Source organism: Balaenoptera borealis (genome assembly GCF_965194805.1).
Source record: "Balaenoptera borealis genome assembly, chromosome: 9".
Classification (NCBI taxonomy): Eukaryota; Metazoa; Chordata; class Mammalia; order Artiodactyla; family Balaenopteridae; genus Balaenoptera; species Balaenoptera borealis.
In genome coordinates, this window is record NC_138873.1 from 32,857,384 (window position 1) to 32,884,223 (window position 26,840).

The 26,840-nt window shown below is 37.0% G+C and overlaps 1 long non-coding RNA gene across 1 annotated transcript; it reads left to right on the top strand.

Annotated features, from left to right (window-relative positions):
* The first annotated feature begins 2,015 nt into the window (after window positions 1–2,015).
* LOC309635301 lies at window positions 2,016–26,142 on the top strand. The gene is made up of 2 exons (XR_014248745.1): window positions 2,016–9,967; window positions 10,299–26,142. It is a non-coding gene; the product is annotated as an uncharacterized lncRNA (long non-coding RNA).
* Window positions 26,143–26,840: the final 698 nt, after the last annotated feature.

The following is a 26,840-nucleotide window of genomic DNA, read 5'->3' on the forward strand; positions in this document are numbered from 1 at the left end:
AACTTTGATATGGATATCATTATTTTAATAAATACCACAAAATAAGCAGGAAACTGTGACATGATTAAGCTGAGATGCAGAGAATTGTCAGATATATAAGAATTTGTTTCTAAAAAGCTTGTTTATGCATCAGAGTAAAGTAGTAGCAATTTGAATAAAATAGATGGTTCAGATAAAACAGACATAATTCATTAACCTGACAGGATAATTTTCAAATTGACATTTTACATGTGACTACATTGATATGTTTTGCCTCTCACGGTAAGATTTTTCTAGTAGAATTATGAGTCCTGCTTCAAAGTAAGATTTCTATAATAAAATTGAAGCAGGGAAACACAGAGGCATTAGACTGGAGATAGCATTAATGTTATATTTTCAGAATTAAACATTATTATTAGACATATTATTATTTAAAAAATGAAATGGAATGACCTATATGGAAAAAGAATCTCAAAAAAGAGTGGATATATGTATATGTATAACTGATTCGCTTTGCTGTACAGCAGAAAGTAACACAACCTTGTAAGTCAACTATACTCCAATAAAAAAATGAACACTAGCTGTGTAATTTTTCAACGGCCACTTAACCATCTCTGAGCCTCAGTTTCCTTACTTGTTCATGGGATGATAGTAACACCTTGTTCATAGGGTTGCTGTAAGGAATAAATGAGATAATGTATTTGAAGTGGTGCTCAGACCATGCCTGGCATACTGTAAGTGCTCACTAAGTGGTAGCTACTATTTTGATCTTATTTGCATGTCAACAATCCTATAAGATGGAATGTATTGGGTTTTACCATTTAGTCATATGTACATATTACTAAACATATATGTGTGTATATATATATGTATAATTTATGATATCATGACATTATTGTTCTAATAACATAGAATAATACTTATAATTTGGTAATTGTAAAGTCGGGATGTGAAATTTAATGAATACTATGATAAAAAAATGCCTAGTAAAATAACAGCAAGAAATATATAAGCATATTAACAGTGGAAATATTAGAGTAGTAAAACTATTAGTTATTATCCTTTTATTTTCTCTATTTCCTAAATGTTTTATAATATTTTTATAACTTTATAATGACAATAAAGGTAAACACAATAAACTTGGTGGGAGCAGAAATAAAGAAAATAAATTGTCAGAAAAAGAAATACCTTGATTCAGGTTATAACTGAGTGTTCATCCCCACCTCATCCCAAAACAAATATCCTACATATACTACCACAGCTGAGAGTAAACCCTTTAGGTTTAGGTATATAAAATGTACTTCTAGGGCGAGAGAGTGACTACATCAGAAAATGCAAGGGAATATATAGTAGGAAGAAAGAAAAAAATGTACTATGTGTCAGATACTGCCAGTTGCCTACCCAACCTCTTCTCTTCTTCTTTAGTGATAGAACCCCAATTATGTCATGATGGCAATGTACTGTTAAAAAATACCTTCCTAGATTCCCTTGCAGCGAGGGCTGGCCATGTGTCCCACTTTATACAATGAAGTATAATCAGAAGTCATTTGGAGAGACTCAGTGGGCCTGCTCTCTTGGCTTTCTGCCCCTTCCTCCTTCTTCCTGCTGGCTACGCAGATATGTTGCCTGGTCACAGCAATCATTTTGCAATTGTGCTTATTAAAATTACAAGCTAAGTATGGCAGGACAAAAAGCTTAAGTTTTGGTCCCTGTCAGCCTCATCAAGCAGTTGCGCCTTCCTGGACCAGCCTTCTTGTTAGGTGAGAAAACTGAGTTCCTGAATGTGAAAGCTACCACGAGAATGTCCTGCTTTTTGCAGCCAAATAAATACTAATTGATACACATGAATTTCCAAGGATCAGAGGGAAAGACATCCTTTTGGGGGCGGGGCATAGTTGCTTTACAATTTTATGTTAGTTTCTGCTGTACAACGAAGTGAATCAAATATATGTATACATATATCCCCTCCCTCTTGGACCTCCCTCCCACCACCCCCCACCCCCATCCTACCCGTCTAGGTCACCACAGAGCATCAAGCTGAGCTCCCTGTGCTATACAGCAGGTTCCCACTAGCTATCTATTTTACACGTGGTAGTGTATATATGTCAATCCTAATCTCCCAATTCACCCTCCTCCCATGTCCACACATCTGTTTTCTAGGTCTGCGTCTTTATTCCTGCCCTCCAAATTGGCTCATCAGTATCATTTTTCTAGATTCCACATAAATGCGTTAACATGATATTTGTTTTTCTCTTTCTTACTTCACTCTGTATGACAGACTCTAGGTCCATCCACATCTCTGCAAATGACCCAATTTCGTTCCTTTTTATGGCTGCAAACCCTCTTGCACTGTTGGTGGGAATGTAAATTGATACAGCCACTATGGAGAACAGTATGGAGGTTCCTTTGAAAACTAAAAGTAGAACTACCATATGACCCAGCAATCCCACTTCTGGGCATATACCCTGAGAAAACCATAATTCAAAAAGACACATGCACCCCAATGTTCATTGCAGCACTATTCACAATAGTCAGGACATGGAAACAACCTAAATGTCATCGACAGATGAATGGATAAAGGAGATGTGGTACATTATGCAATGGAAGACATCCTTTTTTGAACCATGGCTTACAAGAGGCAGAGTCAGAATTCAGATGAGACTTGAAATAGGCAACACTAGCTCTACTTTTTCACCATGCAGCCTTTCAGATGTGTGTGGGCTGTGTTTCTGCAATGCCATCAAGGACCCACTGTATTTGTGATCTTTTTGTTTTTAATGTAGAAAAGCATACGTTAGAAAGGCCCCTATGTGACATACATTCTTTAACACCCTGAGTCTTGGTTTCAATGCAGCCCTTGGATTGTGTGTGTGAATGTTAATCAGCCACGACTTGGGTTGCTTCAGGCAGAGGATGGTGTTCCACAGTGTAACACAGGAAGTAACACAGAATCAGTGATTTTTGCCAACAGGAAGACATACTTTCAAGGAATATTCTACCTGGAAGCTGTCTTCTTCCCCCGCAAATTTAGACTGGCCTATAAACACCCTCCCCACTACAACAGAACAGAGATAGCTCAAAGAAAACCCCCAAAGAAAGAAGTCATTCCTCTGCTGGGGTCAGCTCATTACTTGACTCCAGTTGACATTTGGCACATAGACACCATATTTACAGAATTAACAACAAAGAAGCCACTTTTCTGTGGGAATTCAGAAGTTGATCAACTCTTTAAAATATTCAAAGCTTTGGGCCCCCCCAGTAATGAAGCACGGCCAGAAGTGGCATCTTTACAGGACTATAAGAATACATTTCCCAAGTGAAAACCAGGAAGCCTAGCATCCCATGTCAACAGCTTGGTTGAAAATGGCTTGGATTTGCTTTCAAAAACATTAGTTTATAATCCTGTCAAACAAATTGCTGGCAAAATACAACTGAGCTACCCATATTTTAATGGTTTAGACAATCATATTAAGAAGATGTAGCATTCTGACAAAAAGTTTCCACATGTATCAAGAACAGATTGTTCTATTTTTACTGTTAACTCTATTTTTATCCCATGTATTTTGCTTTTCTTTGTCGTAAAGTTTAAGCCATACTTCATCTTCTAATTTCAGGTATAACTTAAAATGTAAATATTGTTCTATATGAATTTAAATGTAATTCTGTATATGTGTGTAGATCTCACTGTAACAACTATTTTTTACTATAATAAAACTATAAATCTAGTATTGATGACAAAAAAAAAAAAAAGAAAGAAGTCATTCCTGAATATAAGGAAACTGTGACCCGTCTGTTACAGAGGGACATCCTTCTGTTTCAGTAGAGTTAGCATTAGTGTTGGTGTGAGGCTGTCGTGAGCAATTACGTGGTAAGTGAGAGTTAGAACTCACACCCAGGTGTACCTGACTCCCATGCTCCCACCACTACACACCAGGGCTTCATTCTCCAACTGTTGACTAGGTTAAGGGTGAATCTCAAGCAGTTGTAGATAACAGATGAAGAACTGTCAGCATAGAAACAGGATATGGCCATCCAACACAGACCTGAGGTCTGGAACACCCTCCCTTCAGCACAGCAGAGCAGATAGAGCACCAAGGTGTCACACAGAGTCATATCCAGACCAGTGGATAATGAAGGACCACAACCTGCACTAGGAGAAATCTCACGTGGCAGAGCTGCCCTGTCTCCCCCTTCTTCCCATAGGTATGTGTCCTCTGAGTTTGATCAAGTCATGATTGCTTAGTGAGAGAGACAAGAACGAGAATAACGAGCACAATCCTTTGCACGGAAATAAATGAACATTATGCACAGACAGCGCAACTGGAGAGGCGTCATGTGATGTGGTAATGGGGGAGCCTCACATCATTTACCAGTCAGGGTCCTGGCAGGTAACAGATGGCACAATCACACTGAGTCACTTGCAGAGAGTTTAATAAAGGGACTGTAGGCAGAGATGTGGGCAAGGTTTAGGAAAAACAGGAAGGGATGGAACAACAGCCTGAAACTTAAAGAAATCAGGAGCCTTCCACACTCCAGGTCTAAAGGGACGAGGGGAGACAGTACTCTGGACGTAAGTGTGAACTTCCTGACAGGACCTAACTCCTTTGGCGGGGAAAAGGCACTTGTTTGAGACAACCTGGTAGCTAGCAACTTGAGACAACTTGGTAGCTAGAGATGGGGAATAAATACCATGATTTCCCTTTTCTCTTACTCTTGATTTCCTGCTGTTATTTCCAGCTTCTTGGGACACAAAACATGGTGGAGAAAGGTGGAGTGTTATTCTTGAAGGACAAGCAGAAGGTACCTGGTATATTCCAAATGGTTCTAATGAAGAGACTTTTAATGAGAACAATTACAGAGATTTCAGCAAGGTTAAGAGACATAAGACAGATGTTAGAGCAGCCAGGAACCAGCAACATTACCACCCCTAGAACTGAAGAAAACTTTTCCACAGTCACATAAACACACACTCCAATTTCCCTTGGCTTCATATCTCTCTCCAGCTATGGCTATCTCTTTTTGCCCCTTCCCACCAAACTTCTTAAAAACGTTTTCTTTACCCACAGTTTCCATTTCCTTTGCCACCACTCACTCCTTAATGCTTTCACCCATAAAATTGATCAATACTGTTCTTGCTAACATGTCACAAATGCAGAGGACACCCATTAATCTCAGGGTTTGGGGTTACTATATGGCTGTGGTGATTGATCCTGACTATCAAGGACTGCTCTACTACACCACAGGTGTAAAGAAGAGTATGTCTAGAATGCAGGAGATCCTCCAGGGATGCCTCTTAGTACTTCCATATCCTGTGATTAAGTCAATGGAAAACTACATCGACCCACAATACAGGCTGGGCTACTGATGGCCCAGACCCTTTAGGAATGAAGGTTTGAGTCACTCCACTGGGCAAGGAGCCATGCCCATCTGAGGTGCTTGCTGAGGGCAAAAGGGAGAGAAAATGGGTATCAGAAGAAGGTAGTTATACCTACCAGCCATGACCATGTGACAGCTGCAGAAACAAGGACTGTAGTAGTTTTAAGTATTTCTTCCTTACTTTAATTTTTTCTTTCCCTTTAGCACTCCCCTGTCATCTAAAATAAGATGTGTTAATAGTAATTAACCTTACATCTCAGTACTAAATTATAGAATTTCAAAGGGAGAGTGTGGCTCAGCTAGAAGAGGTATGAATATCACTGAAAGAGGGAGAAAGGGCTTTGCATCAACTTTTGGGAAAAAGAGCCCGCGTGTCTTTTTGTTGCATGGAGAATATTTGCATCAGGTTAGGCAGAAGCATGGTTTTGTTATTGTCTTTATTTGTAAGATAAGTATGATCAAACGAGATATGTATGGATGCCACTTTGGTAAAGGGTAGATTGTGGTAGCTTTGTACACTTTTAACTACATTTCTCAGAATTCCCTTTTCTGTGTGCTTCTGATTTAGCATTGTCCATAAGAAGATCTTGCATGAGATTTGGAAGGTAGATGTGAAGTTGCAGCTATTTGTAAGGTTAGTGGTGCTGGGTACCAGGCATTGTGGCAATTCACACACATTATTACTGCTCTGCTAACTCACCTTGTTGGTATGAGACAACACTTGGACCTGTTGCCCTTTCATCTCCTGCCAGCTCTCCTCCTTCATCATCTCCAAGTCCTAGCCAAATGCACGTACAGCGCCATGGTGAAGGGGCTAGCTTCTCTTGCTGGTCTCCCATCATACTGAGATTGGAGGTGGTGAGAAACAGACTCAGGTTCTGGTTTGCTACTGTCCATATCTTTCTTTCCTGATTGCTGGACTGGTTGACCTAAAACAATTTTTGGCTTAATGCTAGACCCAGAGGCAATGGCCTGCAATTATGGGAGCTCTACCAGCTCCCATAATTGCATAAGACATAATCCCCATAATAAATCACTCAGAGTGGCTCTGATTCTCTGATTCTGGTCAAGCCTAGAACCATATACCCTATATACTTGGACATTTTTTAAAAATTCAGAAACAATCATTCAAAGTATTTAGTTGACAGGTATCTTTATTTATTATTTACTTATTTATTTATGGCTGCGTTGGGTCTTCATTGCTGTGCACGGGCTTCTCATCGCGCTAGCTTCTCTTGTTGTGGAGCACGGGCTTCAGGCACGCGGGCTTCAGTAGTTGTGGCATGCGGGCTCAGTACGTGTGGTTTGCAGGCTCTAGAGCACAGGCTCAGTAGTTGTGGCGCACGGGTTTAGTTGCTCTGTGGCATGTGGGATCTTCCCGGACCAGGGATCAAACTTGTGTCCCCTGCATTGGCAGGCGGATTCTTAACCACTGCACCACCAGGGAAGTCCTGACAAGTATCTTTAGTCTCATCAGTCTGAAGCAGCAGTTCTCCAGTTCTCTCTTTTTTTTTTTTTGGTCTTTCATGACATTGACATTTTTGAAGAACGTGGGCCAATTGTTTTGTAAATCTTTAACTTGGTTAGGTTATTCTTTCCTCATGAGTAGATTTTGGTTAAAGTTTTTGGCAGATGTACTGGATGAAAGGTACTGTTCCCTGCTCAGTGCTCACCTCAGGACACACTCGATCTGATGTCTCATTATTGCTGGTGTTAAGTTTGATCTCCTCATTAAGGTGATGTCTGCCAGATTCCACCTTTGAAAAGGTACCTTTTTCCTTCGAAATTAATAAATAACCTACTGGATGACATTATAAGATTGTATGCACAACCTGTTCCCTATAATCTTTCACCTAATGATTTTAGCATCCATTAATGATCAATTATTACTATAGAGGTTGCAAAACAGTGATTTGAAATTCCATCATTCATTTTTTATTAGGTGGCATTCTTTTGTGAAGAGCTTTCCATTCTCCCCACCCTCCTTTTAATGTTTTTGCTATCAGCATGAACTCATGGATTCTTTTTTTTTTTAATGCCATCCATTATAGTCCATTATGTCATTTTTCATTTTGTGCTCAAATTATCAAAAATTTAACCAGTAGGTGTTCCTTCACGAAGCAATTGTGTTTAATAATGTTCTATAAGTTTCTTTGAGAGAGTGTATACATCTTTTAATATATTTAATTCTAAATACTTCCATTTTTGTATTATTTAAGTGATATATTTTAATTTCACTTCGGTATGATTATTGCAGATATATAGTTATATAGCACACAATTTTGCATATATATTCATCAATCATTCTACCTTCTATTATTAATTTTAATAATTTGTATCCAGATTATTTTGACTTTCTGTTTACACAACTATATTTTCTGAAAATGACAGTGATGTTAGTTCTTTCTAATACTTATACATTTAATTTCATTTTTGTCTACTTGTACTGGTTAAGATCTCTAATAAAATGCTGAAAAGAAGTGCTAGCAGGCATTCTCATCAAATTTCCAATATTAAAGAGAAAGATATTAACCTTCCATGATTAGGAATTTTTGCTGTAGGCTTTGGTAGATACCCTCTATTGGATTAGTGATTTTCACTTCTATTACTAGTTTGTCAGGACAATATTTTTTTAAAAATTATAAGTGGATGTTGAATTTAAACATTTTTGATCTGTTGAAATGCTCATGAGATTTTTATCCTTCAATCTGTTGTTTGTGATAAATTGCATTAATTTATTTCCCAGTGTTAAAAAAGTCCAACTTCAGTGGGTTAAGCCTAACTTATTCATATTTGTTATCTTTTTTAAGATTTTGTAACTATGTTCGTGAGTGGAACTGACCTTTAATTTTCCTTTCTGGTAGTGTGCTGTTCAGGTTTTTCTATGAAGGTTATGTTAGCCTACTAAAATGATTTGGGGACTCTTTTTCATACGTAAAATTATGTTTAAGAAGATAAGGACTTCTTCAAATATTTGATAGAACTCACATTTGGAGTCATACAGATCTGGGGATTTTTTTCGTGTGGAAAATTCTTTAGTGATTCAAATTCCTTAGAAGAACTATATGAGAACTATTTTAGTTTTCTATTTCTTCTCTAGTCAATTTTAATAAGATGCATTTTTTCTAGGAATTTGTCTAAAATGTCAAATTTATCAGCATAAAATTGTTTATATTTTCTTAGTAACTTTTTAATACATCTAGTAATATGTCCCTCTTCATTCCTGATAGTAATAATTTAATTCCCTCTTTCTGTCACACACACGCACACACACACACACACACACACACACACACTCACATTCAGTAACAGAATTTTCAGTTTAATTAAACTTCTTGAAGAAACAACTTTTGGCAGAGTTTGTCCTCTTTATTGTGTTTTCTATTTAATTAATTTCTGTTCTTATCTTTATTATTTTCTTCCTCTTTTGAATTTATTTTGCTGGGTTTTTTCTATCTTCTTGTAATAGATTTTTTTTTTAATAGTAATGATCTAGGCAAGCTTTTTTTTTTTTTTTTTTTTAAATTGAAACACCTGATCCTTGGGTCATTTGCATTCTTAATTTATTTTATTTATTTATTTTTGGCTGTGTTGGGTCTTCGTTTTTGTGCGAGGGCTTTCTCTAGTTGCGGCAAGCGGGGGCCACTCTTCATCGCGGTGCGCGGGCCTCTCACTATCGCGGCCTCTCTTGCTGCGGAGCACAGGCTCCAGACGCGCAGGCTCAGTAGTTGTGGCTCACGGGCCTAGTTGCTCCGCGGCATGTGGGATCTTCCCAGACCAGGGCTCGAACCCGTGTCCCCTGCATTGGCAGGCAGATTCTCAACCACTGCGCCACCAGGGAAGCCCCTAGATTCTTAATTCATTACATTTCAGCCCCTATTTTTCTAATATACATATTTAATGTTATACATTTTCTTCTAAGAACTACTTTACATTCTATAAGAATTAATTAGAAGTGACCCATGGGTTTGTTTGAAGCATATTTCTTAATTTATAAGCATGGGAATATTTCAAATACTCTTTAAAAAATGATTCCTAGTTTAACTGGTTGTGATTAGAAAATGTACTTTTAATTATTTCAGTCCTTTGAAATGCGATGAAACTTATTTATGGCTCAATATATGGTCAATTTTTGAAAATATTTCAATTGTTCTTAAAAAGACTGTATTAAACAATGGTTGAATTTGTTTCTTAGGTCAATTTTACTAATCTTATTTTCCAAATCTTATATAATCATATTTGTATTTTTTTATCAATTGCTGAGAGAAGTGTGTTAAAATCATGTGGTATAATTGTTGATTTCTCTTTTTATTTCATTTAATTATTGTTTTTGAATAATAGAGTTTGAAGCGCTATTATTAGGTGAAGACAAATATAAAATTGTTATATCATCCTCGTAAGTGAAACCTCTTAATAAATATGAAGTAGTGATCTTTTCTCTAGTAATGTATTTTGCTTTAAAATTTGTATTATAAATGCTTCCATGGTATTTCTTTTTGCATCCCTTCATTTTCAATCTTTTGTATACATATGAGCTATGTTTTTTACCAACATCATGCAGTTGTATTTTTTATTCTTTCTGACAATCTCTGTCCTTTAAATGGCTCATGTAGTCTACTTACATTTATAGCTACTTTATTTATTTATTTTATTTTATTTTTGTTTGTGTTGGGTCTTCGGTTCATGCGAGGGCTTTCTCTAGTTGAGGCAAGTGGGGGCCACTCTTCATCGCGGTGCGGGGACCGCTCTTCATCGCGGTGCGCGGGCCTTTCACTATCGCGGCCCCTCCCGTCGCGGGGCACAGGCTCCAGACGCGCAGGCTCAGTAGTTGTGGCTCACGGGCCCAGCTGCTCCGTGGCATGTGGGATCTTCCCAGACCAGGGCTCGAACCCGTGTCCCCTGCATTAGCAGGCGGATTCTCAACCACTGCGCCACCAGGGAAGCCCTACTTACATTTAATATAACTACTGTAGATATAGCTGGTGTAAATTTAGCATCTTATTTTGTACTTTCTATTTGTCTCACATAATTGTGTTTACTTTTCCTTTTCTCCCTTTTCTCTGTTTTCTTGAAATTGTGTGGGAGTGTGTATTTAAATCACTTTGTACTCTTTTTGTAACTTGAGATTTATTCACTCTTTTCCTTTTCTTTTAGTGGTTACCTCAGAAATTTTAAACTGTGTACTTAAAATCAACAAAAAAGTAACCACTACTTTTACCTTCCTTACACACAGTATAAAAATCCTTAGAACATTTTAAACTCAGTTTACTTCATCCTAATTCACATATTTTAGCTGTCATTTTTTTTACATTTACCTTTAGAAATTCCACTATTATTATTATTATTATTATTATTATTATTACAAGTTATACTTTCAATGCTGATGTAGATTTATTCACATATTTACCATTATCTACATTCTTCATTCTTTTCAGTACCTAGGTGTACTTTCCTTATGCTGAAGTACATCCTTTAGAATTTTCTTTAGCAAATGTATACTGGTAGCAAGCTTGCACTGCATTTATCTGAAAATGAACCTATTTTTCCTTTGCTCTTAAAAATCTATTTTCATTGGGCTTAAGTTGGTAGTCACTTTCTTTCAGCATACTGAAAATATCATTTCACTATTTTTCAGCTTCTGTTAATACTATTGAAAAATCAGTCTACCATTGACCTTTTGAAAATAACCTAACTGTGTTGGGTTTAATGGTGTTCCTTAAAGGTTCATGTTCATCCAGAACCTCAAAATGTGACCTTATTTGGAAAGACGGTTTTACAGTGGTAATAAATTCAGGATCTCAAGACAAAATCATCCTATATTTGGGGTGGACCCTAAATCTAGTGACTTTTGCTCTTAGAAGGAGAGGACACATAGAGCCACAGAGAGGCAGATGCCATGTGAAGCAGGAGGCAAAGATTGGAGTGATGCAGCTGCAAGCCAAGGAATGCCACAAATTGCTAGCTACCTCCGGGAGCGAGGAGAGGGGCACCAAACAACTTCTTTCTTGGTGCTTCGAGAAAAAAATCAATCCTGCCAACACCTTAATTTCAGACTTCTGGTCTCCAGAATTTTTGGAACTGTGATGGAATAAATTTTTGTTGTTTTAAGCCACTCAGTTTGTGTCAATGTATTACGGCAGCCCTAAGAAAACTAATAGGCTTTTATTTTTATGATTCTTTTAAGAATTATTTTTCTTTGTCTTTGGTATTCTGCAGCTTCACTGTGTTATATCTAACTGTGGGCTTCTTTTGATTTATCCTGCTTGGAATTTATTGAGTTACTTCTCAGGGTTCCCATTTTTTATTTGGTTTTGGTCTGGAAGTTTCTTATTCAGTTATTGTCCTTTCCGCTTTAAAGAGATTTTAAAAGATTTTTTTTTCTAGATGTTTTGACTGTTTTTAGTGGGAGAGTTGGTGTAATTATGGAAGAGAAGTCTGCCAGAGTGATCTTTTAATAACCAAATCAGATCATGTCAATATTCTGCTTAATAGTCTCTAATGGCTACTTATTATGTTTATGCTCAAACCCCAAATCCCACCCCAGACCCTGGTGATCATGGTGGGGTCAAATTCTTCCTTCTCCTCCTGGAACATTCTCTCTCCGGCAAGCTCTGCTCCCTGCCACGTTCCTGCAATGTCTGCAGTGTGGCTGCAGAGGCTGTTCCCACTGTAGGGAATCATTTCTGTTCTCTCTGTTATTATTTTCCCAGCTAAATCTTAATCATATTTCATTTTTTAATATTAGGATTCCAGGAGAAACAAAAGCTTTTATCAAAGGAATTAAGAATAACTGGTAGAGTTAATATTCATGTCAGAAAAGTTTCTCTATCTCTCCCATCACGTAATGCAAATATAATTGTTTCTACCTCATTCAGTAAGTTAATTTCAATACATATTTATTGAGCACCTCTATATATCAAGTACTGTGCAGGAATTGGGGGTTCAAAGATGAATACAAAATGATTCTTTCACTTCAAGGGCTTCACAGTTTGTTGGGAAAGACAGATGATAAGCAAATAATTTTAATAACTTTTTGTTCGATAAAGGTCTGCAGAGAGAGTTATGGATGCCCAGGAGATGGGAAATTAGCCAAGCTTGGAGTTTCAGGGAAGAATTTCTCAATACCTTTCCACTAGGTCCTGTGCAGTTCAACATCCCTGGAGTCTAGAGAAGAGTTTGTTCTGACTATACTGGGTAGCAGGAAAGGTAATTTTAGAACTAAAGATGGTTTTGTCCTTTGGCAAGAACATAATCATTTATATTACTTAATTTAGCCATGAGCTTTCTTTTTACACACAATAACTAATGAGTTGTCCATCCTGTCTCAACAGAGCAACTTGTAAAATAATGATATTATTAGGTCTATTGACTGGAAAGTGGACTTTGATAAACTTGTAAAGCAAAGTCCCCTCCATCTATCTCAGAAAAGAATTACTCTGCTGACAACAGACCACTGATCTTCAAGTTGGAGTTTGTGTGCACCTGGGAGCACCTGGAAACTTTCCAAGGCCCAGGAATAGAACTGTGATTTTTAAGGAAATCAGTTTCCAGATCTTCAACTTCCATATGTATGTTCTCCAAAAACTCTGCTAAAGCTGTCTTCTGTGCGTTCCCATTTTCCATGTCTCCTTTTATCATCCCCTTCTCACACTTTCTGAAAGAAAAGTAAAGGACTCAACCTTTCCTGAATTGAATTTTGCTCTATCGTATTTTTCTTGGCTGAAAAACTTCACCAATAGAAAAGGAAGGGACAATTCCAAATATTGGTGAAAAGGTGAATAACTCAAATGACTGGTTAACAAATCTGTCTAAATAGGAGTTTCCTTAAAAATTTTTTTTCATCAAAATTAAATGAGACTCTAACAGAGTTCCTAATCAATAGATCATTAAAAAGTAATTTTTGATGATAGATCACTATGGATACAGTATTTGTTATGTAACTCACGAGTTCAAAGAATTGAATAACAGGGCCATAACAAATTCCCTTCCAGTTCTGTCTACTTACTTAACTGAACTGTGTTTCTCAGTGCTTACATCTATAAAAATGAAAACTGGAAATAGAAAATTTCCATTTTAATAATAAGTAATATTCATACATATATATGACCTCATTTATCTCATTAAAAGATGTATTTCTGAGAAACTTTTAATGTCTAATGCATATTTATCAAAATTTATTATAAATGTTGTTTTGTTCATTTGAACACTAATAATCAGAATGATAACTCAATCCAGATGGAATTTTTAACACTTAGAGTTTCTGTTCACAAAATTTTAAAATGCAACCTGTACACATAAAGTGTTATAGACTAATAAAAGAATTCCAAGTATAAATACGCATCATAAATATATATGTTAAAGTTCTCATGAGGGAATTAGAAATATGTTTTGGAAGAGAAAAAGGAAAAAAACTAGATCTCTTACATTTAAGGAACACTTTGTTTATATGTTTTTATATTTATATGGGTAGATAAAATTGCTTTGGTAAAAAATATTCCAATTAAAGAGCAAAGTAACTGTTTTATTTTAAAAGGTCAATGATCTCATATGAATACTATATCCTCCGCACTTTTTAAAAACTTTTTTAAAAAATTATTTTATTTATTTTTGTCTGCGTTGGGCCTTCGTTGCTGCACACGGGCTTTCTCTAGTTGTGGCCAGCGCGGGCCACTCTTCGTTGCCGTGCGCGGGCCTATTGTGGTGGCTTCTCTTGTTGCGGAGCACAGGCTCTAGGCACACGGGCTTCAGTAGTTGTGGCTCGCAGGCTCTCTAGCACAGGCTCAGCAGTTGTGGCACACGGGCTTAGTTGCTCTGCGGCACGTGGGATCTTCCCAGACCAGGGCTCGAACCCATGTCCCCTGCATTGGCAGGCGGATTCTTAACCACTGAGCCACCAGGGAAGCCCTGTCTTGTACATTTGAAAGTAGCTAAGAGAGTAGATCTTAAAAGTTCTCATCACAAGAAAAATAAATTGTTAACAATGTGTGGTGATGGATGTTAACTAGACTTACTGTGGTGATCATTTTACCATACATACAAATATTGAATCATTATGTTGTACACTTGAAACCATAATGTTGTGTGTCAATTATATCTCAGTTAAAAATGAAAATAAAAATAAAGTAGAAGAAAAACTGAAAAAAAGAGAGAAGGGAGAAAATGTTCACTCTCTTGATAGTGTTTATGGTTTTTAGCAGGATATGCATATGGGGAAACTTATCAAAATGGATACTTTAAGCATACACAGTTTATTGTATGACAATTATATCTCCATAAAGCTGCTAAAAAGAAAACTAAATAAAAACTTATTGACAAAATAAATAAATAAATAAATGTGTTTGAGAGGATAGAAATATTTTCAAAATCGGCTAAGGACATCCATGAGCAAAAACTTTGAAGTCCCTGGAGTAAAGGATGCCTCCTGACACGTTCCCTGCTTCACCTTGAGAAAGTCAAGCTTTCCAGGTACTGAAACTAGGTGCTGTATACAGTTCTCATCTTTTTAACATCTGAAGACTCTTTCAGTTAATAAAATGAAGTGTTTCTGCTTGTCTTTATACTAAGTATCAAATCCTGGAGGAAACAGATAGGAAGGTCAAGGGAACCATTTTTTCAAGAAAGTGTAACTCAGATCCAGTTTATATTTTAGTATGTGCTTATTTCTGTGACTTAGAAATAAAAGACAATCAATACGTTCTTTAAATCTACTCTATTATTCTAGGCTGAAAACAGTTAATGCTACAAATATATCTGCACTTTAAATTACTCTTAGTGGTAATGCAGGTAACCTCACAAATATCAGTGTTTAAGGGAAATAGAAATTAAAAACGGAGTAAAGGATTATTTGGAGAAATGTCTATTTAGGTCTTCTGCCCATTTTTTGATTGGGTTGTTTGTTTTTTTGTTATTGAGTCTAATAATTCATTTTTTTGTATTTCCTGAAAGTATTAGCCCATGACTCATTAGGGGGAAAAACACACCAAAAAAAAAAGGTCCTTAGCCACAAATGATTTGAAAGTCATGGAATTAAGAGATTTTCTGAGCCTCAGTCTCCTCTCCTATGAAATAAGAACCTCAATACTTTAGAAATATATTGTATGATTAAATAAAATCATAAGTAAAACCTTCTTAGACTATAGCAGTCATTCAATAAATGAAAGATCTTTTTGTACGTACATTTAGACTATTTTAATAATGATGTCTAACCACTATGATGCAATGTACTGTTCTATATTCTTTATATTTATTAACTCATTTAATCCCCCAAGCCCTATGAGAAGGGTAATGTTATTGGCTTCATTTTATAGGTGAAGAGACTGAGGCCCAAAGTCACTGTAATAGTCGGTTTTCACTAGGTAATGCTGTGATAACAAACAACCTCAAAATTTCAGTAGCTTAAACAATACCTACTTATATCTCACTAATATTATAGTCTGCCAGAATATATCCATTTTCCTTAGCTCTTTTTATGAGTCTTCTCAGTCCAGACCCTAGGCTGAAGGAGTAGCCAGTTCTTACCGAGGACACATCATTTTCTTGGTAGAGGGAAAGATCAAGAGAAATGGTGGAAACCTACAACAGCTTTTAAAGCTGCTTGCTAGATATGGTATGCATCATGTTTCCTCACATTCATGGTCAATCCTGAGATCAACAGTGTGAGGAATGTATTATCCTCTTACAGGAAGGGGAAATTATTATTTGGGAAGAATAATACTATCTACCACAGTTATACAACTTGTAGGTAGTTGTGCTAATATCCAAACCTGACAGTCTAGCACCAGAGTCTGCATTCTTCAGCATAACATCATATTTCTTATTTCTAAGAGGGTCAAATCAAATGGAGAAATAAAAACCCTAGGAGCACTTTTCTCCTTCTATATTCAACATGCTATAAAAATTGATAACCATATAGAATACATGAAGCCAGACAAGAAGCCCTAGGACAAGTTCAAGGTCACTCAGGGCTATAGTGTTTTATCATCAATGTATCTTCAACCATAGAGAAGTGCCTTACTTGGAGAGCACAGATAAGGTAACAGTACATGTCCATGTGCCAATCCCACAATAATGACAAATGTTAGGGTTTAAGACCAAATATCTGCTATCTTCAATTGTTCAAAAAAAAAAGATTTCACTTAAGACAAAAGAAGGCTCAATTTCTCACCAAGTGCATTTGTCACTCTTTGTACCATTAGGCTTATGCTTCCTTAATACATAGATGATATTGTATTAACCAGATATTTTGCACTGTCTAGTGTAGTATACATATATGATATAGTGTATTTATAATTTTCTCTTTTGTATAATTCTATGTGTAGATTGTTTGCCACCTCGTGGCAGTTGTTTTCAATTCAAACATTAATATTCATGACCAATTTTAATTAGTTTGGCAATGTGCTTTTTTTTTTTAAGGAAAGATCCCAAAGTCATAAAATGCTTAAAAATGTTGACAATGACATTATTCTGCTCTAGCAAACTTTAAAAAATACCTTGCAAATTTGGTTCATATTTAATCCTTGACAATGACAGATGAGGCAGTGTATTCAGAAGTCATTTCCTGTTGCAAGAAGAATGTAGAGAATGATAAAATGAACATTTCAATTTTTAGTAAATAATACTAAGATGTTCTTTGGATGTGGTGGTTTTCTGTTTTGCATTCAACATTGCTTAGCAAAATGTACACACACAGTTGCAAAATTCATTGATTTATCACATGCACATTTTGGCCTATGTAACTCTAAGGATTTAATCATTGCTCCTGGTGGTCATGTTTAAACTTTTAATATTTTATTAAAAGTTAGTATGCAGTCAAAATCTCATAAAATCCTGGGCATCAGGGTTAGAATAATTCTCAAAAAATTGCAAATAAAAATAAGATATTAATTCACATCAATCAGACTAGCAAAAGTTAGTATCTGGCTAGTGAAAAATGTTGTGCATTGCTGGTAGAAATGTAGATCAGTGCAGACATTCAAGCCAGCAATATGACAACACTTAAGTATATGTTTATTCTAGCTTTTGCACAGCAAAGGAAACCATAAACAAAAAGAAAAAAAACCCTACAGACCAGGAGAAAATGTTTGTAAACAATGTGACTGACAAGGGATTTCCAAAATATACAAACAGCTCATAAACTCAATAACAAAACAACCCAATCAAAAAATGGGCAGAAGACCTAAATAGACATTTCTCCAAAAAAGACATCCAGATGGCCAATGAGCACATGAAAAGACGCTCAACGTCACTAATTATTAGAGAAATGCAAATCAAAACTACAATGAAGTATTACCTCATACCGGTCAAAATGGCCATCATTGAAAAGTCTACAAACAGTAAATGTCAGAGAGGATATGAAGCAAAGGGAATCCTCCTAGACTGTTGGTGGACATATAAATTGATGCAGCCACTATGGAAAACAGTATAGAGGCTCCTTAAAAAACTAAAAATAGAGTTACCATGTGATCCAGCAATCCCATTCCTGGGCATATATCCAGAGAAAACTCTAACTCAGTAAGATACATGCACCCCAATGATCATAGCAGCACTATTGACAATAACAAAGACATGGAAGCAACCTAAATGTCCATCGACAGATGAATGGATGAAGATGATGTGGCACATATATGCAATGGAATACTACTCAGCCATAAAAAAGAATGAACTAATGCCATTTGCAGCAATGTGGATGGACCTAAAGATTATCATACTAAGTGAAGTAAGTCAGACAGAGAAAGACAAATAAATACCATATGATACCGTTTAAATGTGCAATCTAAAATATGATACAAATGAACTTATTCACAAAACAGTAACAGACTCACAGACATAGAAAACAAATTTATGGTTACCAAAGGGGAAAGGGGGTGGAGGAGGGATAAATTAGGAGTTTGCGATTAGCAGATACAGGCTACTACATATAAAATAGATAAACAACAAGGTCCTACTGTATAGCACAGAGAACTGTATTTAATCTATTTAAGTAGAATGGAATAGTTGGGAAAAGGAGATGGAATCAGGAAATGGATATAAAAAGGAACAAGTGAAGGGATGAATTAATAACTCAACTAATAGGAAAGGGCCTTGCAGGGATCAGTGATGATAATGTGCCTTAAACTGAGAACCAGTGATGATGAAGATCAACTCAGTCTCTGAATATGAGGTCAAAATAATAATGATACTTGTGTCAAATTTAAGACCAAATTTAAAAGTAGTTGTTTAAAAAACAAAATTTTCTCTTCTAAGCAAAGCAGATATTTCTCTCAAGTAGAAGTGATATTTATTTTAGCTGGATGATTTTTGTTTTGGGTTAATTGTAGACACCTGAAGCTATTTATATTTTAAGTTCACTGGGCATCGAGATTTTGAATATAGTTATTAAATGAACAAAGTTTTGAGCTTAAGGGTAACAGTCTGATACAAACACTTGGTGGGGTATAGTGGGAAGAGAATAAAAGGGAACAGAGATAAAAAAAAAAATAGAGATATTTAAGGAGAGAAATAGTTTAAGTCAGCATTTCTCAAAATTTGAGAGTCCTCTCTCAAGTGGAAAACCAATGCTGGGCTCGCTCTATAGAAAAAGATGGTGTTGTCAGAACTACATTTACTCTCCGCTTTGCAGACTCACAGGGAACAGGAGCACATTAAAGCTGCAAAGATATCCTGTGTTAAACAAATAAACCTGTTGACTTCACCTAACTTAGTGCTTCTCAGACCTACGTGACTAAGTCATCTCTGTTTCTACGAAAGAAAGCCATTAACATCTGCCAAATGTGCCTTTCATGGCCACTTGGGAAAACACTAGCTTAAGCGAACTTCCTACCACTATCCCTTCATTTTAACCTATATTTTCCATTTCACCAGTCTTTGTAATGCTTATAACTTATACCGGTTTCCTTAAAAATACACACGCACAATGGTAAAAGTACATGCTTATTGAAAAATTTTAAACAATAGAGAAGTAGATTTTGTCTCAAAAATGAGCTCATACCATACATCCGGAGCTGTATTTCCCTTTTTCCGTTCAGTAGTAGATCCTTGTCAGTATATTCACACCACGTATTTTGTGCTTTTTTAACAGCCACAGAATATTCCAGAGTAGGGATGTAAATGACCCGAGGGCAGGTTTTAGTACCAGGACGGGGAAACGGGGCAAACCCAGCTCACACAGATAGCCCTTTAGGGTCGGGACCCGGCGAAAGCTGCATCAGGCTAAGGGACATGTGGCCCCGGACAGCGAGAGAGAGTCACGAGGCAGCTTTAAACAGGAGAGGGGGGGAAGGTAAAGCTGTGAAAAAGGCAGTGAAATGAGAAGCCATGGATATTAGGAGTAGACCAGGGAGGAAAATGATACATGTATAGAAGCAAAACAACATTAAATATAGTTTTTGAATATTTGCAATATACCAGGTACTAGGCTAGGTGCTTTACATATATATTTTTTCTTCAATCTTCAGCACTCCCCCCTCAACCACATCTTGTGAGATAGGTATTAATATCTCCATTATACCTGTGAGGAAACCAAGGATTCGAAAATTCAAGCAAGTTGGTGGAGGTCGTGAGCTAGCAAATGGCAGGCAGAGGTGACTCCCGAGAGTCTGTCCGACCTGAGCAGGCAGGACCCCACTTATTACCGCGTAGCTCAGCACATACACCAGGGTAGAGAGGCTTTGACTGCTCCTACTTGGTGGGGAGGGGCTGGCGCCACGGCTCAGGACCGCACATGAGAGGCGGGTGAGGGGTGTTAATATCAAGGTGGGAAAAATGCCTCGATGCCTCTTTTCCTGCACCTAGAAGTGGTTTTCTAATCTCTTTCCTTCCAAAGCCAGCTGAAGAATGCTACAAAACCATGTGGCTTGAAACTCACGTTCTTCCAGTGTCTTCTCTACACTCCCTCACCAGCTTTCTCACCCTTCCGCAAAAAATAGTCACCGGCCCTCTACCTTCAGGAGGGGACTTTCCCTTCTCCAGCTTCCCACCGCGTGGCGCTCTCTCAGCTGCACCGTCGCCACGGCCCCTAAGCATCTTCATCTCGTTCAACGGTGAGTTCCTGGAGAGCGGAAAGAGCGACCTACTTTCTGCACGAAGGTGCAGTGCTTCACCTTGCTCGGCTTGGCACAGTGAGTGGCACAAGGGCAGGGGCTCAGAAATGATTGTTGAATGGACGGTAAGACACCTGGCCACATTCAAGGGGGGAGGGGAAACAGGTGTGTGAGATGCGCTTCCTTGGTTTCCATGGGAATGACATGAATGGGAAAGGCAAAATGATAGGAATGGACATAATGCTAAGATGATTCTCCAGGAAAGAAGCTAGAACGTGTGCAGCTCACTTTACAAAGTGAAAGAAAAATAACTGAATTTGTCTATTTTCAAATGTTTTACTCAATGTTAGCCATCAACAGGTCAGGTATAAAGTAAAAGTGCAACCATATACCCTTTATATATACATATACATACATGCATTTGTACACATATACACATACAAATACATATGCATATACATTTTGTCTTACAAATGTAATAACTATATATAAATATCTATATGTAAACATCTATATAAAATATACTTTATAGGCCTCTAAGAAGCTTAATCATCTGTGTGGAAAAATCTAGCTCTAACTAGTATATACAGTTATAGTCATTGACATATCATGGTTTTATTTTATGAAACACTTCATCATAAATTAGTCCCTTCCATATTGAGGGAAGATTTCCCACATTGGTGACTCATGCTACTTTGGTTTTATAACCTTTTGAGTAATATGATAATAGTAATGCTTAATTTGTATGTGCCTCTACAGACCTCTAAAAATCACCTAGGCAGTGTGGAACAGCAAATAGAGGCTTTTGAATTTTAATTCCAGCTATACTACTTCTGAAGTATGTGCATTTGGGTAAGTGCTAAGCTTTCATCTCTCTCTGTGTAAAGTATCTACCTTAAAACAGCCATTTTGAGGATTAAAGCAGGTAATCAACCAAAGAACCATACTATGCTCTCAAATGTTAGAGGTATTTCTATCCTCCTGCTTTTCTTCTCAATGACAATGAAAGTGTTAGGAACTAGGCACTGACATTCAATTAAGTTAAACCATGAATTTATATATTTTGGCCTATTTTTATTGATTAGCAAAGTGAAGCTAAGATCGGTTGCCCAATTAGATGGTCTGTGTTGAAGTCAAGACTTGAATTCGTGTTGACTGTCGAGGGTCTTCTGTGCTGTATACTCTGACATTCAGCCTTCCCTGTGAGGAGAGGCGAGGAGAGGATGAAAGCAAGGAGCATTTTGAGCCTTGACATCTCACAACATCTTTGGGGGTAGATCATATTGTGTAGATGATAAAAGCGAGGCACACAGAAGTCAAGTTAACTTGCCCGAGGTTATAACAAAGTTGGAAAGCATGAGTGGATAAAATTGGAAAGCCGGTATTTTATATTCCAGAACTCTCTGTGGCTTCCTGTTATTGTTGTGACTTGTTTGACTTCCTATGGTTTGTATGCTGTAGCGATTTGCAACAATCCAGGGAAGATAAATTGAAGGCCTATCTGTGCCAACCTCCAAATATTTCAATTCAACCAACATTTCCTGAGCCCAAACAGCAAATGTTAACTCTCATTGTTTCCTCCATTCTACTCAATGCTCCCCTGCTCCCCTTACTCTTCTTCCTGATTACTGAAAATCTACCACTGGAAATTTAAACTTTGGATTAATGGTTAGCTCCTTGTTAAAATGCAGACATTTTTTCCCACATCAGTATCTATTTTTTTTTCCCACTGTATCAGTAATTTGTGCCTTAAAGTGAATTAGCTTGCCAGATCCTTGCCTGCATTTTTATAATGACAAGAAAGGAATGCCACAGGCCAGTAAAAAATGAAAAGGAAGGTTGTGGAAACACTGTACAGGTCTGCCTCAAAGGACACCCTGACTTGATTCTCTGCTCAAGTAGGCCTGTGTAGTTCCATAAAACATTTCGGGAAAGGATGTGGTGTGTGTACTTGGTAGAACATTGTGCAGTTGTTAAAATCATATTTTCAAAGAAAATTTAATGAAATGATAGAACACTCCTAATTATATCATTAACTGAAAAGAATAGAAACAAAAAATTGTGTTTACCACATGATCGTAATTTTGTAACATATGTGCATGTGTGTGCACATGTGTGTCTGGGCATGTGAGTGTGTGTGAACGTGTGTGTGTGTGAGTGTTAGTATTTTGGCTGAGTCAGAGATGAGACGATGTGAGCTTGGCTTGCAGTGTTCAACACACCACCACCTGGCAGAAGTCCTCTGTGAGTTCAGGGCAAACCAGTCTTCTGCCTGTCATGAAATCTTCCAGGAGCTGTTGCTGATGAAATAGAAATAAAAGAACTCGAAACTGTACAGATGGGTGAAGATTAAAGGGCTCTGAGACCATCTACCTCCTTTCCATATCCCAGAGGTAAACTCAACATTTCTTGGGGTGGCTTCCAGAAATGTATCCTCATGCAAGTATGGATCCCACCCCTATCATTTTTTTTAGATATATGGAATTATACTGTTCTGCATCATTTTACTTTCTACTCCATGGACTCATGGACTTTAATTTTTCATATCAGTATTTGTTTTATTTCACAAAAATTTATATAATGCTTTCTATGTGCCAAGCCGTCACCTAAGCACTTTGCAAACATTGAATCATTTAATCCTCATAACAACCTATGAGATGGGTACTGTTCTTGTGTCCATTTCACAGACAAGCAAAGTGAGACATATAGAGATTATGATACCTGCTATAGATAACTTCAGCTGTAAGTGGTGGGGCCAGGTTTCAAACCCAGGTATGGTTCCAGAGTCTGCACTGAGGCTCCAGAATCTATTTCTAATCACTAAGCTAAGCCTCTGTTTGGTATGCACAGTGTATATAAATCTTGGTGTATATATAGACGTCATCCTTCTTAACAACTGGGTGATATTTCATTGCATGAACAACCACAATCTATAAATCTAATCTCCTATTTATAAGTACTTGAGTTGTTTTCAGATTTTTATTATTATAAAAAGTGTTACCAAAAAATCGTTGCATTTATCATCTATCTCTGTATAAACATGCAACATAGCCTCAGGATAAATCGTTGGCAGTGATGTTGCAAAATCAAAAGGCAAATTGTTTAAACATTTGATAAATAATGCCAAATTATTTCAGAAAAATTTGTTATCAATCTTTCTCTTATTAACAGTCTATGAGGGACTTCCCTGGTGGCGCGGTGGTTAAGAATCCGCCTGCCAATGCAGGGGACACGGGTTTGAGCCCTGGTCCAGGAAGATCCCACATGCTGTGAAGTAACTAAGCCCGTGCGCCACAACTACTGAGCCTGCGCTCTAGAGCTTGAGAGCCACAACTACTCAGCCCGTGTGCCACAACTACTGAAGCCCGCATGCCTAGAGCCTGTGCTCCGCAACAAAGAGAAGCCACCGCACCACAACGAATAGTCCCCACGTGACGCAACTAGAGAAAGCCCGCGTGCAGCAACGAAAACCCAACACAGCCAAAAATAAATAAATAAATTTATTAAAAAAAAAAAGTCCATGAGAATGCTTATTTTCTTCACACCCAAATGCTTTGGTTGCCAGTTTATCAACAAGGAAGGGTGGAAGCTGAGATTGGTTTCTCACTATTTGTACTTGCATTTTAAAAATTACAAGTGAGCTGGGCATATTTTGTATGTTTATTGAACAGATAATATTTTTATTTCTATGAACTGCCTTTTATGCATTTTATCCTTTGCCAATTTCTCCAGTAAGTTCTTTTCTTATTGAGTATCAACTGCTTTTTGTTTTTGAAGGCTATTAGCCTTTGTCTGTCATACATAGTGCATATATATTTACCCAGGTTGGAGGAAATCAGTGTCAGCCAAGTGAACATTGTGGAATCAGTAGTTTGAACACTTCCAGCAACATGGCATCAAGATGGGCAGTAACACATGATGAAGAAGTCATGGTGGCCCCCAGCATGTAAAAAGTGCAGAGCTGAATATGTGCAGCAAGGCATCATGCCCAACCCTCCCAGAAGTTCCCAGAGGGGCTATGTCAGAGGTTCATCTCAGGAAAAGATTGAGCTTCCAACTAATCAAGTATATTGAAAGAGGTTTAAGTACACTGAACCTAGAAGGGTTTCTAATAAATGTGAAACTTGTTCTCAATGGTAGCACAGAGCAGTGGCAAGACACATACTTTCAAGTCAGTCTGCCTAGACTGAAACAAGAGCTTAAATATTATTAGCTCTGGGCCAGTTATATAGTCTCTCTGTGTCTCAGTTTCTTCACTCATGGTTGGTGGGCGGAGGGTAGTTCCCACCCCTAGATGTGAAGATGATGTGATAGTGTATGGGAACTGCCCAGGTCAGGGCCTGTATCTTGGGAGTACTCAGTAAAGGACGGCAGATGGCAGCAGGGGAGGCCAAGAGGTCCATCTGATGCATATTCTTCATGGACACAAGATATTAAGGAGAATGACACCAAAAGGTTAACAGCAGGTGTCTCCGGCTAGTGGGATTGTAGGAATTCCATTTTCTTTTTTTAACTTGTCTGCATTTTCATTAATGAATAAACATATACTTTTATCATCTGCATAAAATATTACTTTTAATAACCTTTTCCCTCCCAGTAGACTTTGTTTATTGACCTCAATCAACTCTGATTCCTACCATGTTCCTCAGATTTATCAATCATATCTTGCTAGCTAGCTGCCTCTCCAGCCATGACCTTTGTCTACAAATAATTTATTAAATTCTAAACTGAAAACAGGTCCAGGGGAGGAAAAAAGAGAATACAATGAAAAATACATGTAAGTATGTCCTAAGATCCAACAGAGCTGTTATATTTTGAGAACAGTTTTGGCTCTGAGCTTCCAGGAAGACAAAGCAAAAAAAGAAAAAAAAGATTTTATTGTCTTTAGAGGAGAAAAAAAAAAGTTCCCTGGGGAACTTCTCCCAGTTGAAGAGGCAGTAGGAGATAAAGCAGTCACTATTTTCAGAAATGGCAGTTCATACTAGTATTTCTTGAAATGTCTCTCAGTGAAAAGCAAAGTAACAACAAAACCCAGTTAAGACAATTTTGTAAGTCAATAAAATAGCATGGCCCAAGAACATGGCTTTTGGATGGTCAGAAATGATTTGAATTAGACTATATAGTGACATGGAGACATTGCTTGTCCTTCAAAGAAACCCACGTAATTAGCATATTGCAACTCCTTCACCATAATGCTTTCATCTTTCTACTCTTGAGATATTGGCTTGAACCATAAATTTCATATATGTATGAATTATCTTGAGAACAAAATTATATTTTCTATTTTTGTTTTGTTATACCACACATAATACATTCAGCAATTTATATCTCACTAACTGCTTTGATCCAGCATCATATATATATTCCTTTTCATCTTTAGCTGTCGATATATGAATTTCAAACAGTTTATTTTTAAATTTAGTTTGGAAGGAATCAATTTGACGGTTTGAATCACATAAAGCTTTATGAGAAAATGTTACAGGTAAGGTCCTTTTATTGCATGAAATTCAGAAACGCTTTACTATCAAAAATTGGGATTGAAATGTTCCTGTAACTTATGTCTTTTAATCACTTTGCATATTTAGAAAACACTTCAAATTGATGAGATGCTGTCCTCATCAGATGTTTGATGTTAAAATTTAGTTATTGCTCTGATTTCCCTACATTGTGTGTTTTAAATCTGAAATTTAAAATAATCCCCAAGTTTACTTAGATATGATAAGAAGGGAGTTAAAAATACACAGAATCACCTCTTTTTACTTTCAGTTTGAAGCAAATAATCATAAATTACAGCTATTTCAGTAATGCACCTCAATAATGAACATTACAATATTTTGAAGAAAAATCTATTCTTCCCTAACCAAGTCGGGGCAGGGAGGATTGATTTTTTTCCAGGAATGGTTTTATTTCTTTCTCTTGTTGATATAAATCCAAGAAAAACCACAACTTCCGAAAATACCCCAAATTTGGGAGAGTGACAGATTTATCTTTTTATCTCTGGTATAATTAGATACATAATGATAGAAGATAGATAGATATATAGAGGTGAAAGAAAGATGAAAGACAGAAAGAAAGAAAGATAGAAAGAAAGAAAGAAAGAAAGAAAGAAAGAAAGAAAGGAAGGAGAAAGAAAAAATAGATTTCTTTTGTATCTATTTTATTAGTTGTCACTCTTTCATCAACTCGAATAATGGAGCCTTTTAACGCCTTATATTATGGTTTTCTTTTTTTCCAAATAGGTCTTTAATCTGCTCTCTAAGATGTAGAAAGAAAGTTACAACAATGTACTACACCTAGTAAATACTTATTAGGTTTGTTAGTGCCTTGTATTGTTTTAACATATTTCCTCTTGACGTGGAAGACTATTCCACCATCAAAATACTATAACCTGTGCAGGGCCATATCTGAATTTATATTGACAGCTTGTTATTTAATTTGACTTTTATC